The sequence below is a fragment of the Microcebus murinus genome, chromosome 3 (genome assembly GCF_040939455.1).
Source record: "Microcebus murinus isolate Inina chromosome 3, M.murinus_Inina_mat1.0, whole genome shotgun sequence".
Taxonomy (NCBI): Eukaryota; Metazoa; Chordata; class Mammalia; order Primates; family Cheirogaleidae; genus Microcebus; species Microcebus murinus.
The window spans coordinates 41,190,419-41,203,655 of NC_134106.1; the positions used below are offsets into that span (position 1 = coordinate 41,190,419).

Below are 13,237 nucleotides of genomic sequence, written 5' to 3' on the forward strand. Positions count from 1 at the left end.
TCTTTTTAAGAAAATAATATAAGCAATCTGAATTTATTCACTTTCTTATGGGATAGTTTTCCTGTTATTAATAAATGTACTGCCTAAAGTAAGCACCTTAGGGCCTTCTTTTCTTTGGGAGTTGTAAGTAGAGGTCACAAATAAGCATAGATACAGATCCACTGAAAAGCCCCAAAAGAAATAAAATTACAGTCTTCCTCTTGTCTTTTACTAGGACTTTCTTTGTCATGTCTAAAGACCAGTGGCAGGGATTAAGGAGATAAAAAACTTACTATAAACAGAGAAAGGTTGAAAGAGAAGGTTCATTTTTTTTAAAAAAAATCTATCATTTGAATATAAAATATAGAAACTGTCTATTCTAGGTTGAGTGAAAAATGAGTAAAGTAGTATAATCCTAGCTCAAAGGATTTTGTTTTAAAAGTCCTAATTTGGCTAACAAGGCAAAAGAAACTAAAACATCTGGATGTATATAAAGCCTCCTAGTTTACCTATCAATCCTTGGAACTGTCACCTAACCAATCTGTTTTAGTGTTATTTTGCTATTTTTCCTCCAGTCATTTTTATATTTCAGTTTCACTCCTATTAATTTTTCCAACAGTATTCAAAAAGAATGATATAAAAGAAACATTCTCATAAGTACTATAATAAAGCTTTTTCAGAATTTGTTTTTAGAAAAATATTCAGCCATATTTTTGGCTCAAGAAGGGACTAATACTTTTAACATGTGCACACAATTAGTTGTTCTGGACTCCATCAATGTTCTGCTTAAAGCAGCTGTTTAATAGATTCTTGCTCTATTCTTGATCTAAAAGCCAATAACAAAGAGGCAAATTAAAAGACAATATTATACTTGTAATTACTCTGTTTCTCACGTAAATGCAATCTCAGTACATTCTAATTTACAGAGTGCTTTCAAAGAAAATATATGTAAAGGAAAATATCAAATATCAATAAAATCTTAAAATTAAAATAAGGTACCATTACACCTTTAGGAAATATGTTTAGGGCACTCTGGAAAATGTCCAAGGACCTAAATATATACAAATGAGGACACACACAGACATAGAGATACACATACATACTAGGGAAAAAGGCAGACCCTACACCCAGAAACCAGATATTAGCAAATTATTACTCACAGTATTGTTTATATAATAGCTTATTTTCAGGGATAAACACATTAACTGAATTTTATTTTCAAAACTTTTTAAAAATAATTACTTTTGTGGAGGTACATGCTATCTACAAAGCAAAATGAAAATACAAACATCCATTCCCAGAATCTTAGAATGCTGTTTAAATATAGATGTCTATTTCATTAAAATGAATAACTTAAGTCATTGCATTTATTGATTTGGTAATAGTACTTATTCTCTATTTTCCTCAAATATTGTCAACTTTGTGGAATTTAATATAATGCAGATTCAGGCTAAGTTATGCAAAATTAGTGTTTCCACTGTCAAACATCTTACTTATTCTATCCTTACTATAATAACCACTGATGCCACAAAAGCAACATCTCCACTAAAGCATTTTAAGGGAATTTTGGGTAAGCTACTTATCATTTGATAAGATCCATTGATTGTATGTGGCTTTAATTGCTGATGTTTGAACTTAGAGTATGATAATAACAGGATCTCTTTCTATTGAGCAATTATAAGATGCCAGGCAATGTTTTAAGCACTTTACTTATCCCACCTTATTTAATCCTTACAATTACTTAAAAGGTAGGTAGCATAATACATCCCATTTTACAGATGATGAAATGAAGGCACAGAGAACTTAGCAAAGATCATGCAGGTAACCAGTGGTAGAACTCTATATTCTGTATCTGGGGGGTTTGCATCCTTGGGAGGATGTGCATAGGTTATACGCAAACACTACGCAATTTCATATAAGGAACTTGACATCATAGGGGTGTGTGTGTGTGTGTGTGTGTGTGTGTGTGTTGTGTATGGGGGAGGTCTTGGAACCAATGCCCTGAGGAATGATGTAGTGTATCTTATATACTCACTGTACTGCTCACAGCAAAAGCCTCTTAACCAGAAGAGCATAAAGTAATGCACAAAACTGTGCGCTATAGACTATGATTCTGTTGATTAGGATGTTAAAAAAACATCCTAGTGATTTGTTATTAAGGCTTAGTGATCTTGAATCATTGATATACTTTGAGCAAATCTAAAGGAAATCATACAAAACAAAACTTTCCTAACGATTGCCAGAAGTCAATAAAGCTATGGGTTATTTACAGTGCAATATGAAACATCATGCAACAGGAAGGGAGAAGGACATGCTAAATAAACAAAACCTGCAAAGGCAGTTTTCTTCAGAGAATCTCCTCATGTACCAAAAAAGTCTTTCAAGAGGAAGTGGCATAGTCACTGAATTTTCATAAAAAATCTGTTTGGTGATAACATATGCTGAACACAACTAAAGGCAGTCCTTCAAGTCTAGACACCCAAGCTGCGCTAGAGCAGATACAGTTGCTATTTAAATATCTCTTCAAAAAAAAAATTCCGTTTGTTTACCAAAATCTATTCACACTTGTTGAGAAGCATCTTTCTACACTTATCTGAATGTGACAATGAATCAAAAGTACCTTCTCTTTCTGTTACCAGAGGTGATAATGGAGAAACTCAGATCCTCACCAGAGACTGGAAGATGTCTTTTCAGTGCTCTTGAGAGCAAAGGCTAATTTTTCCAAATAAAAATCTCTCCCTGAGGAGTTGTATTAATGAGGTCCACAGCAATGCTTGACACTTGACTACTCTAATTATCTCAAGCTGACTGGGAAGGAGTTCTTTTACCAGTGGCTTATATAGAAGAGATCACCCACATGCATTGTAATCCCTTTCCCACTTACTATTTTCACAAAACATGGGGCTTTGTTCTTTGTGTTTGGCTGCTGTGAAGACATTTTAATCTCATCTGACATGACCTGCTCAAATGGAGGAAGTGTGTAGTCAAACACCTAACAGCTGATTGATTGTTCCAGCGTGTTCCACAATACCCTTTAGAACAAAGACCCAGTTCCAGTTGCCAGAGATGGAACCATTAACATATGTTCTTTGAGAAATCTTAATTTCTTTCCAAAAATGGGAATACATTTATACTTATGCTTTATACTTTTATACTTATACTTATGCTTTTTTCTAAATACTCATTAGTTTATCAAGTAATCAGGCCTAGTTAAGTAATCTCTGGGTTTGAATACAGGTATATCAAATGAATTCATTTATTTGCTCATTTGTCCAACACATCTATTGAGAGCTTTCTATACACCAGATATCAATCTAATTTTCTTTCATTAATCCTTGCATAAGCAACTGAGCCCAAGAATAATTACCCTGCTCTCTCTTTTCCACAGAAATAGACACTAAACTATATATAGTAGTCATTATTAATTTTAATGTAATTCTATTCTTCCATTCAACTCATATCTACTGATTATCTTCTATATTCCAGGGCCCTTTTTAGATGTTGGGATACAGTAATGAAACCAATAGACACAAAACTCTGCCTTCCTGTAGTTTTCATTCTAGAATGGGGGGAACAGAAAGTAAATAAATGAGTTAAATATGTAGTATAGGAAGGGGGTAAAAGAAGTGTAAGCAGGTGGCACTAAAAGAGTAGCCAGAGAAGGCCGCACTAAAAAGGTGACCGTGCAAAAATCAAAGAAGGTCAGGGAGAGGATCATGTCAATGTCTGGGAGAGAAAAGCATTCCAGGCAAGGAGACACCACGTAGAAAGACTTGAAGGTGGAACAAGCATGCCATGCTTGAGGAGACCAGTGTGGCTGGATGAAGTAATTAAAGGGTAAGCGAGGGAGGTGCACACACATCATAAGATGATATGGGAACTTAGAGGTCAATGGAAAAATTTGGGATTTTATTCTGGGTAGAGATAAGTAGTGATTGGAAGATTTCAAGCAGATGATTGATACAATCTGATTACAAATTTTAAAATGCTCATTTTTAGATTCTTTGGGAATAAAGAAGGGAGCCTAAAACATAAGTACAGAGAATAGTTAGTAATCTAGTAAAATTGTGAGAAGTGGTCACATTTTGTTGCATTTTAACTATGATCAAGTCATATTCATGTAGAGCCAACAAGTTTTGCTGATAGATTGGACATGAGGTGTAAGAAATGAGAACTCAAGATGATTTCAAAGTTTTTGGAAAAAGCAATAGGATATATGGAATGTTGTCTTTTGAGATGGATATTGTGAAAGGAGCAAGTTTTAAAAGGAATATCACATCAACTTTTGGCAATTAAAGTTTGTACAAGATCAGGTCATAAATAGGTGGCATGAGCTTAGAATATGGAGGTAAATTTGGAAGTATCACGTTTAGATGGTATTTAATGCCATGAGAGTGAATGGAGTCTTGAGGGCAGTGAGTATAACTAGAAAAAAGAAAAAGCCCAGATATGAGCTCTAGGATTCCCTAATAATTAAAGGGCAGGCAGATGAGGTGGAACCAGAAAAGGGACTAAGGACAAACAACAAGAAAAATAGAAAAAAAACCAGGAAAGTGTGTGGTTCTAGAAATCAAGTGAACAGTGTTTTACTGAGGAGAGAAGAATTGACCATGTAAAATGCTGCTCACAGTCCATAACAATGAGGACTGAGTATTAACACTGATTGTTACCCTTTACCTTAAGAAGATTATGAATAAATTATTTCCCTAACTAAATCCCCAACTAAATTTCCCCAACTAAATATAGATTCCTGGTAGTCAGAGGTTATCTTTGGCAATTGAAACTTAGAGCCGAATACTAAAGTTATTTTATTCTTACATTGTTTAGAATTCTGAACATCATTTTTCAGATAATTTATTACATTTCAATACAGATTATAGGTGGCTCCTCAGGAAACCTCACTTCTTCTCATTGTTAATACATAGACCCAGACTAAAACAATAGAACCAAACAGTTTTTTAAAGCATCCAGTTTGATGTTATGACAAATGTGTACAGTTGTGTAACCACCATGCCAATAAGATATAAAATATTTCTATTACCTCAAGACGTTTCATTGTGCCCTGCTCTGGTCAATCCCTTCCTCCATCCCAGTCCATGACAACCATTCATTAGATTTTTCTCCCTATAGTTTTGACTTTTCTGAAATGTCTTATAAGTGGAGTTACTTAAAAAAATTAAATTTTAAATTTCTATTTAAAAAGTATGTCATGGGTAAATATGCACCTAATTTAGCTTAAAATATTTGAAATATATCTTTTAATTTCACTACCACATCTTTGATCTTAAGATATTCCTCAAACTCCATTGTAATCATCTGCTATGAGCTCAGTATCTAGAAGTCCTTTAGCCTCTTTGAATTTATATTATCATTGATTCATATCTCATCATACATTTATTAATCAGACATTTATTGTTTTCAGTACTATTCAGAACCCCTTTGCCTTTGTTACTCATGCACATATATAAACTAATATCAATATTTCCATTTTGGAATTATTTCTAATCCCCTATATTCTGAACACTGAGTACAATATCAGTAAATGTAATAGTCCTATAATCAATTAATGATTTATTGAAATGTAGCAGCAATATTAACTATCAAATCACAGTGTTGATTCTCAGTAGTACTAAATTTCAGTAGTAGCATTTGAATGTAAAATTAGCACACTTGAATAAAATCTACATAATCTTTTTTTTATTTCAAAATCTCTTAGCACAGAAGTGTATTTCCAGAGTTTTCTCTCTCTTGTATCTTTAAGCATATAAGATTATACATCTGGCCTTGTACCAAAAACAGAAGCTGACTGGATATGAAATTCGGTAATAGGAATCTAGCTATTTCTTTTTCAAAGATTTTTTTCAAACTGAGCCAGAAACTAAAAAGACAGATGAAACTGGGACAACCCAGTGACAAGAGAGCAAAGACAAATCATGTCTCCTTCCATAAAAACATATTAACTAAGATTCTGGCTTTATTATTAATATCTTCAGTTACAGTTAAGCTTTAAAGTTAATGAAATTCTCATTTGTATGCTGATCTGGGGACATGAATACCAAGTTGTAGATGGGATGGGAATTAGCAATAAAGAAAATTAAAGAAAATGAAACATTCCCATAGAGTTTCACACACATACACATATGCCCACACTCATTTCAGGGGAATATAAGAGAACCTGGATATTTTTGGGAAGTGACCTTTTTGAAGGAGTTCAAACCATTTAATCATTTTGCTGCACTTTCCTGTGGTATAACCTAAGAATTTTTTTTAAAAAATAGCTTTTCGTTTTGGAAAATTATGATTTACTTATGTAATACCTGTTTAGTGCATTAGGAGATATGTTGTTTTATTCAAGAGACCATAGGAACAGAACAAAGCAATGGAACAATAGCAAGAAGAGGAAAATTACAGTCTTAGGAATAAAAACATATTCCATCCATTTTGGCACTAAGACTGACTATTAAAATGCTGCCACCAAGGTAGGATTTTAAACATATGCCATTTTCAGCATACAATTTTAATACAGAAATTGACATATTAGGCATGCAGCACATATTAGAACATTGCTTTTTCTGCTGCATATGTGTTTGACTGACCTGAAATAAATGTCAAGAAAAATACCTTTTCTGTCTTTTTTTCCCCTCACTATAATTCACTGCCCTTCATATTTAACTGTTGGTCCATCATTTAGAACATGCACCCTGTTTAAGTGGTAGGTACAGGTGCAGTTCAGCAGACAAAATCCCATTGTAATATACTAAATGTAATGGAGATCCTTGGTTAAACAAAAAGATTGGCACTACTGATACAACTGATATAACTATTTCCAGAAAATACAATTATAGAAAAACAACTAAGATATAATGAAAACAATAATAGGAGGTGAATAATTTCCTCTCTTCGGAGTCAGTATATTTTATTACTAGATATACTTTCTCAGTTGACATTGGAAAATACTTGAAGCAAATGGGGATGAGTTTTCTTTTCTTTTTCTTCTCTTTGCTTCAAGAGAGTATCTCATTAACATTAATAGAAACTATGCCCAGAAAAAGCCATTAACATTAATGGAAACTATGCATAGAAAAAGCTCTAGATTAGTTTTTGGTCTTTTAAGGAGCTTATGCATTGCTGCCTGTCCCAAAAAGACAAGATGGGAAGATACTAATCACATTTAGCCTCATCTCTTTAAATTATAGATTTCATTAAATTATATTTTAAAAATCCTGAATTGGAAACAGCACAAGGAAATTCAAGCTGCAATAATATTTATTCTTCCAATAAAGCAGGAGCTTTCACAAACCATGTGTCTTAGTGAAAGTCACTGGGCAAGTTATGACCATGATTCTCACGAGCATCCTCTTTGTGCTTACAATTAGGCTATCTGCCAGGAGTTGAACTGATTAGCAGTAAATATAAATTTAATAGCTGTGCTTTGCAGTTCCCCAGTCACTCTTGGTTCCTCCATTCACTGGGGAGATAACGTGACTCAAAGCCTATCAAGTGAACATAAGACAATAACAGAATCTGAAATGAAATGTTGGAGAAGCTTAGAAGGGCAAGGTGAAGTAAAACAAAAAATTTAAATGCATTATTTATTTAATACCCATCACTTTACTTTTGCACCAAAACACTGCTCTAATTTTTTTTCAAAAAATGAGCAAAACTTAAGCATTAGTAAATCATACATGACATAACATTTTTAAAAATCTGATGAAAACAATGCTTAAAAAAGTGTGTGTGTGTGTCATTGTTTTGGCCACTTGAAATAAGATTGTGAAAAAATTATTCTACCTAGTTATTGAAGTTCCTCAGATTTGGGCCTTTTAAGATTTATCAAAATCTTCTCACTCTTTTTCATATCATCATCAGGGTTCCACAGAAAACAGACAACAGGTATTGGTTTACTGTGTTTTCTTTTCTAGATACCTTACCATGAGTCTTATCCCTTATTCCTCAATATAGGGCTGCAAGAGCTAGAAGACAGCAAAGACTCACAACTATGTTACAGCATGATGATGAAGTAAATAAAATATGAAAAGTCTTTATGCTTTGTTTTTGATCTGTCAGACACAGCACCTAAATCTTAAATTGCAGCAAAATACTCCTTCAGGTTTTATTCTAGGTACAATAAGGGTCAGATAAGGTAAGAAGCAAAAGAAAAAGAGTCAGGGGAGGGAAGACCAGTTTTCAGCTTAGCCTGATGGCAAAGGGTTATTAAACACTTCCCTAGGGACAGCACGTAAAAATGAGCCTAGTTAAAAGAACTTCCCTGACTTTACTTCCCTGTTACTTTCATTCTTCTCTGTGAATTCCCTGATCCTTTCCTCATAGATTTCTTCCTTCATCACTATTCCATATGCAAAATGGCTGAAAAATTGGTTACTTGTGTAAGAGAAAAAAATTTAGGACATGACAGCTATCAGGTTGAGCAAAGATATCTCTGTGCTATACCTTCAGTGCTAGGATATTTGTCTTGCTGAATGCTGCCCAGCACACAGTACAAGCAATAATTGAAAAGACGTATCTACGAAGATACATCTTTGTTTGGTGGTACCAGGGCAGAGCATGGAAAAATGCGAAAAAGGAAGGAGAAAAACCTTAAGTCATGATAACATCTGTCATCCCCTTGATGCAGCTTTTCTTGAGTCCATAATACTTATGCTCTGATGCTCTGGCCAGATTGAGTTAAACTTCCTTCTTTTGCATTTTTAAGTACCCTAACTAATACAATAAGATCAGAAAGCAATGAAGGGCAGAGTTTAAACTGTAAATATTTACACAAATATTTACACCAATGGAATGCCAAGAAGATTTGGCTCTTAAGAAAAATTAATCTTATTCTGATTGCTGAATACAAATCTGATGCTCAAAAGGAGAATCCCAGGAAAATAGGAATTATTTAAATCCAAAAATTCTTAATAAGCAGATTATTAAAAAGATGAATACAGTTATGAACAGCAAACCAAACAGAAGCAAATTAATACTCAAAAGAAATCCTGTGACTTTTAATTTTTGCTGATCTCTTAGCTGGTGCCACAAAAAGCCAAACAACATGGGAAATTATCCTATCTGAATACCTCAGTTTTATGATATTTATTTAAAGAAAGCATTTTTCTTTGAAGTCCAACTGATACAAAATTAGAGGGAAGCAAAGTCAGCTTTCTTCTTTCAAAGTTCCTATTACCTCTGACCTTTGCTTAAGCTAAATTATTAGAAACAGTTCTGACTACTCTACATAGTCACTAAAATTAGACATAATTTATGAAGCAAAATGCAGAGATGTCTACTGCCTTGGCAGATTTCCACTGGAATATGATTAAAAGTATAGTTTTTCTCCCACATGGAAAACAAATTGTAGAAAATTAAGTTCAAATTTATATAGAAACATTGTATAAAAGAAAATTATCAAATATCCAAAAAGGGAGGAGAACTAACAAGTTAAAAGAAAATTTTATTTTGCTTGAACAATATGCTAATTTCATAAACCATGCTTCATGTGTCCTAATATAAAAACAAAATTATTAATTCAGAAGTAGAGAGCCATGAAATGAAATAAGGAAACCAAGTTGATGAACCAATTTGGTTGCTTTAAAGAAAAGATACTCTTCACAGACTTGCTATGCAAAAAGAAAAGAGGACTTGTTTTGAGGTCAGGTTAGGATCATGATCTGCCCAGATATTAATGGGCATTTGGCTACTCCACAAATGGCTGAAACAAACAACAATAAAAATGCTTATTTTAATGCTTGGTAGAAAGTCTCCATGTTAAGTTTTAGAGTTTTTACTTGACTCCAAAACACAATTAAATAAATTATTATTGAAAGTTAAGTGAACCAAAATATAATTTATATTTTTCATATATAGTTAATACTCCAAACAATATATGCCAGGTACTATGATGAGCACCCATGTCATCCCATCCTCTCTTTCATAACAACTCAATACACACGTTATTCCCATAAGCATGTTATTCCCATAAGCATGTTATTCCCATTTTACAGGTAAGAAAACTTAGGTTTAGAAATGGTAATTAAGTTTTCTGAGGCCACGTACAATTTGTCCCTTCTCTCCACTACTGTCCTCCCAGTCATGCTTTGACATGCCCAGGAGTAGAAATTTGTATTTTTCCATATGAACGATATTCTTTTTTCTTTTCTTTTATTTTCTTCTTTTTTTCAAGACAGAGTCTTGCTTTGTTGCCCAGGCTAGAGTGAGTGCCATGGCGTCAGCCTAGCTCACAGCAACCTCAAACTCCTGGGCTCAAGCGATCCTCCTGCTTCAGCCTCCCGAGTAGCTTGGACTACAGGCATGCACCGCCATGCCCAGCTAATTTTTTCTATGTATATTAGTTGGCCAATTAATTTCTTTCTATTTATAGTAGAGACGGGGTCTCGGTCTTGCTCAGGCTGGTTTCGAACTCCTGACCTTGAGCAATCCGCCCGCCTCCGCCTCCCAGAGTGCTAGGATTACAGGCGTGAGCCACCGCGCCTGGCTGAAGGATATTCTTTATGCATACTCCCTCCAATCTGTGCAGAGAGCTCAAAACTTCCCTTAATTCTATTGCTCCACCACACACACATACAAAAAGTTCTGAAGATGGTCCCAAACAGTAGGGGGTGGAGCTTTTAGGAGAATGTTCTTCCTTAGACTTCCTTTTCTCAGAAGGAACCAAGATGCAGCCCATAAAAAAATAGAACCCATTTCCATAACTTCTTGGAGTTCAGAGAACAAATCCACCTCCTCAAGCATGAGAACAGCAAAAGATTTGGGTTAAAATCCTACCCAGAAATTAAAGGAGTATCCTCTACTTAAGTAGGCCCCAAACTATGTTCCAAGGAATGCTGTTATATAATATGCCCTATACTCTACACCTCAGTGGAAAAGAAAAAATGCAAACAAACTAAACCCCAAATAATAATTAAAAAAAAAAAAAAACAAAGTACTCTGGAATGAGACAACTTTGGGAAGCTCTAGGTTGAATAAAATTCAGCTTTCTTTATCGTTTTTGTTATTAACCATTTATATGCTAACCAGCATTATCAACTCCCAAAAGGTTTTACGTTCATTTTTAATGTGCCACAGTCTTGAAAATCCTGCTTTATGTATCCTCCATATGAAGACTTGAAGAGAGAGACTGCAGCCTAAGGCAATTGGTTGAGGAATCAGAGACTTGGAATTTTGGCCAATTCTCTTCCAGATATAATGACTACTAATATTCAATGTAAAGTGATCAGAAATATTTCTGCATGAAAACGGTCCAATTTGTTTAACTTAAATACATCTTTATTGGTACCATGTTAAGAAACACTCCTTGAAACCATGCTTAGACACCAATTAAGCATGTCTGAAGCCCATTTTAATTTTGTAGGATTCAGATTATATGGAAGCAGATGTTCTATGGGATAAACTTAGACAGTATCTCCAAAAATGTGCTCCTCAGCTTAGGTTGAAAAGCTGTAAACATGTTCATTATTAATCTTCAAGAGCATGGTATTTATGCTGCCCTTTTCTACTTAATCATTAACACCTTTGCCCTGGAGCACCCTGAGAGGCCAGCCTTTCAAGGACTATCCATCTGTTCAAATATCACTGACAAATCATTACTGTTTAACTTTATTATCGTGAATAATGGATTAGTTCTTTTTTCAACTTATATCTTCAAATATAACCAAGCTCAGTCTTAGTGGTAATCCCTAACTACGGCCAGAGTTGAACTAGTTACAGACTCCCAATTTCAGATGTTTAGCTGTCATTAAGATGGGAATGACTCTTTGGAGGACAAGGACCTTGTCTTGTACATCTTTGTGATCTCTAAAGTGCTCTGCACAGAATTGACACTAAGTTCAATAAATGTTTTTTCAATATAGGAAGAAATATTCTGGTGCCACTTAGAGTACTGAGCAGTTTTCATCTTCAAAGCACTTTATTCACATTAATTCAGCTATTTACATTTTGCTGATGGGTAAACGGCTGAAGAGGGTAAATGGGCTGTCAAAGGCCGGGGAGAGGAAACCCCGCCTTGTCAGGAATAGAAATTTGCAATTACTGATTAACAGTCATATGTCCCTGGGTTTTTGCAGTGAAAAATAAAAAGGACAAACATCTCTTAACAAAGGCCCTGTGGGTGTTGGTTATTCTACTGTTAGGACAAGTCAATAGTGGTTAAAGAAACAAATATACTAGATGGTCCCAACAAATTTATTGAACAGGTATTAACAAAAAGTTATTTTTGCTGTGGTTTTGGGTAAGAGTGTATGTATGTGTGTCAATAGTTTTGATACACATTGTGATGCAGGATTACCTCTTCCTCTTTCAGTTCTAAAACAACTTCCAGGTACCACATACTGTTTACACAGGAATTGAAATACATTTGACCTAAAGCTTATCTTGTGCTTGCAAAATGTGCTAATTGTATAGTTCCAAAGGCAATAGCAACATCATAATATCAAAATAGACATTAAGGCAATTTAAAAATCCAGGGAACCCTACTGTAAATTAAAGTACACATAGAGACTCTCAAGTGTGTAGAGTTATGCTATTTCATAAGTTTCTTTATGAAATACTTACATCTCAAAATCCCTATCTTTTTAAAAATTTCTTATTTCACTGTGAATTGAGAGAGGAGGGAGATGAGACTTCTTGGTCGGTCATGTATTGCTTCAACTCTCAGTTATGTTTCCCTCTATTATTCTTTGGAGACCCTGACTTTCTCAGAGTAGCTTCCTAGAAAGAAAAATCTGATGAAAAAATCTGGTGCATATAGATCCTGTGAGTAAGTATAGACAATAGGGAAGTTTGGAAAGCACTCTAAGTCCTAAACATCTGGCTTTAGGGACTTTTTTTTTATATCGCCATCTACTTCTCCCTATCCTGCTAAAGTCTATGCAGTTAAGTCATAAGAGACATCTTCCTTTGATTCCCACAGCAACACTTGATGGGATAAAAAGGAGTATATTTCTACCTAGTCAATGAAATTTGTTGTGTGTATAACATTAAACTTGGTTTGGGAGTAGATATCTTAGAAAAGGGGAAAGTTAAAGTACAAGAGAGGTAGGTAGGGGAGATCCTAGCAATCAGTGTCTTGGCAATTGTCCAAGAGTGTAAGACCAGATCTCAAAATGTTAATTCAGTGATCAAGTGTCAGGTGAAGGCAGCAGAGAATTCTGTTTGGAGAAATTGGAGATAGCAAATCCCCATGTATCTGGCTTAGGCTTGGACTTGAAGGTACCTGACATGCAATGCTTGAAGATGTAGAGGA

The 13,237-nt window shown here is 34.5% G+C and overlaps 1 protein-coding gene across 36 annotated transcripts in view; it reads right to left on the reverse strand.

Moving 5' to 3' along the window:
• Positions 1-13,237, reverse strand: part of NRXN1 (neurexin 1) — a 1,076,423-nt gene that overhangs the window by 208,406 nt on the left and 854,780 nt on the right. The window lies entirely within an intron of this gene.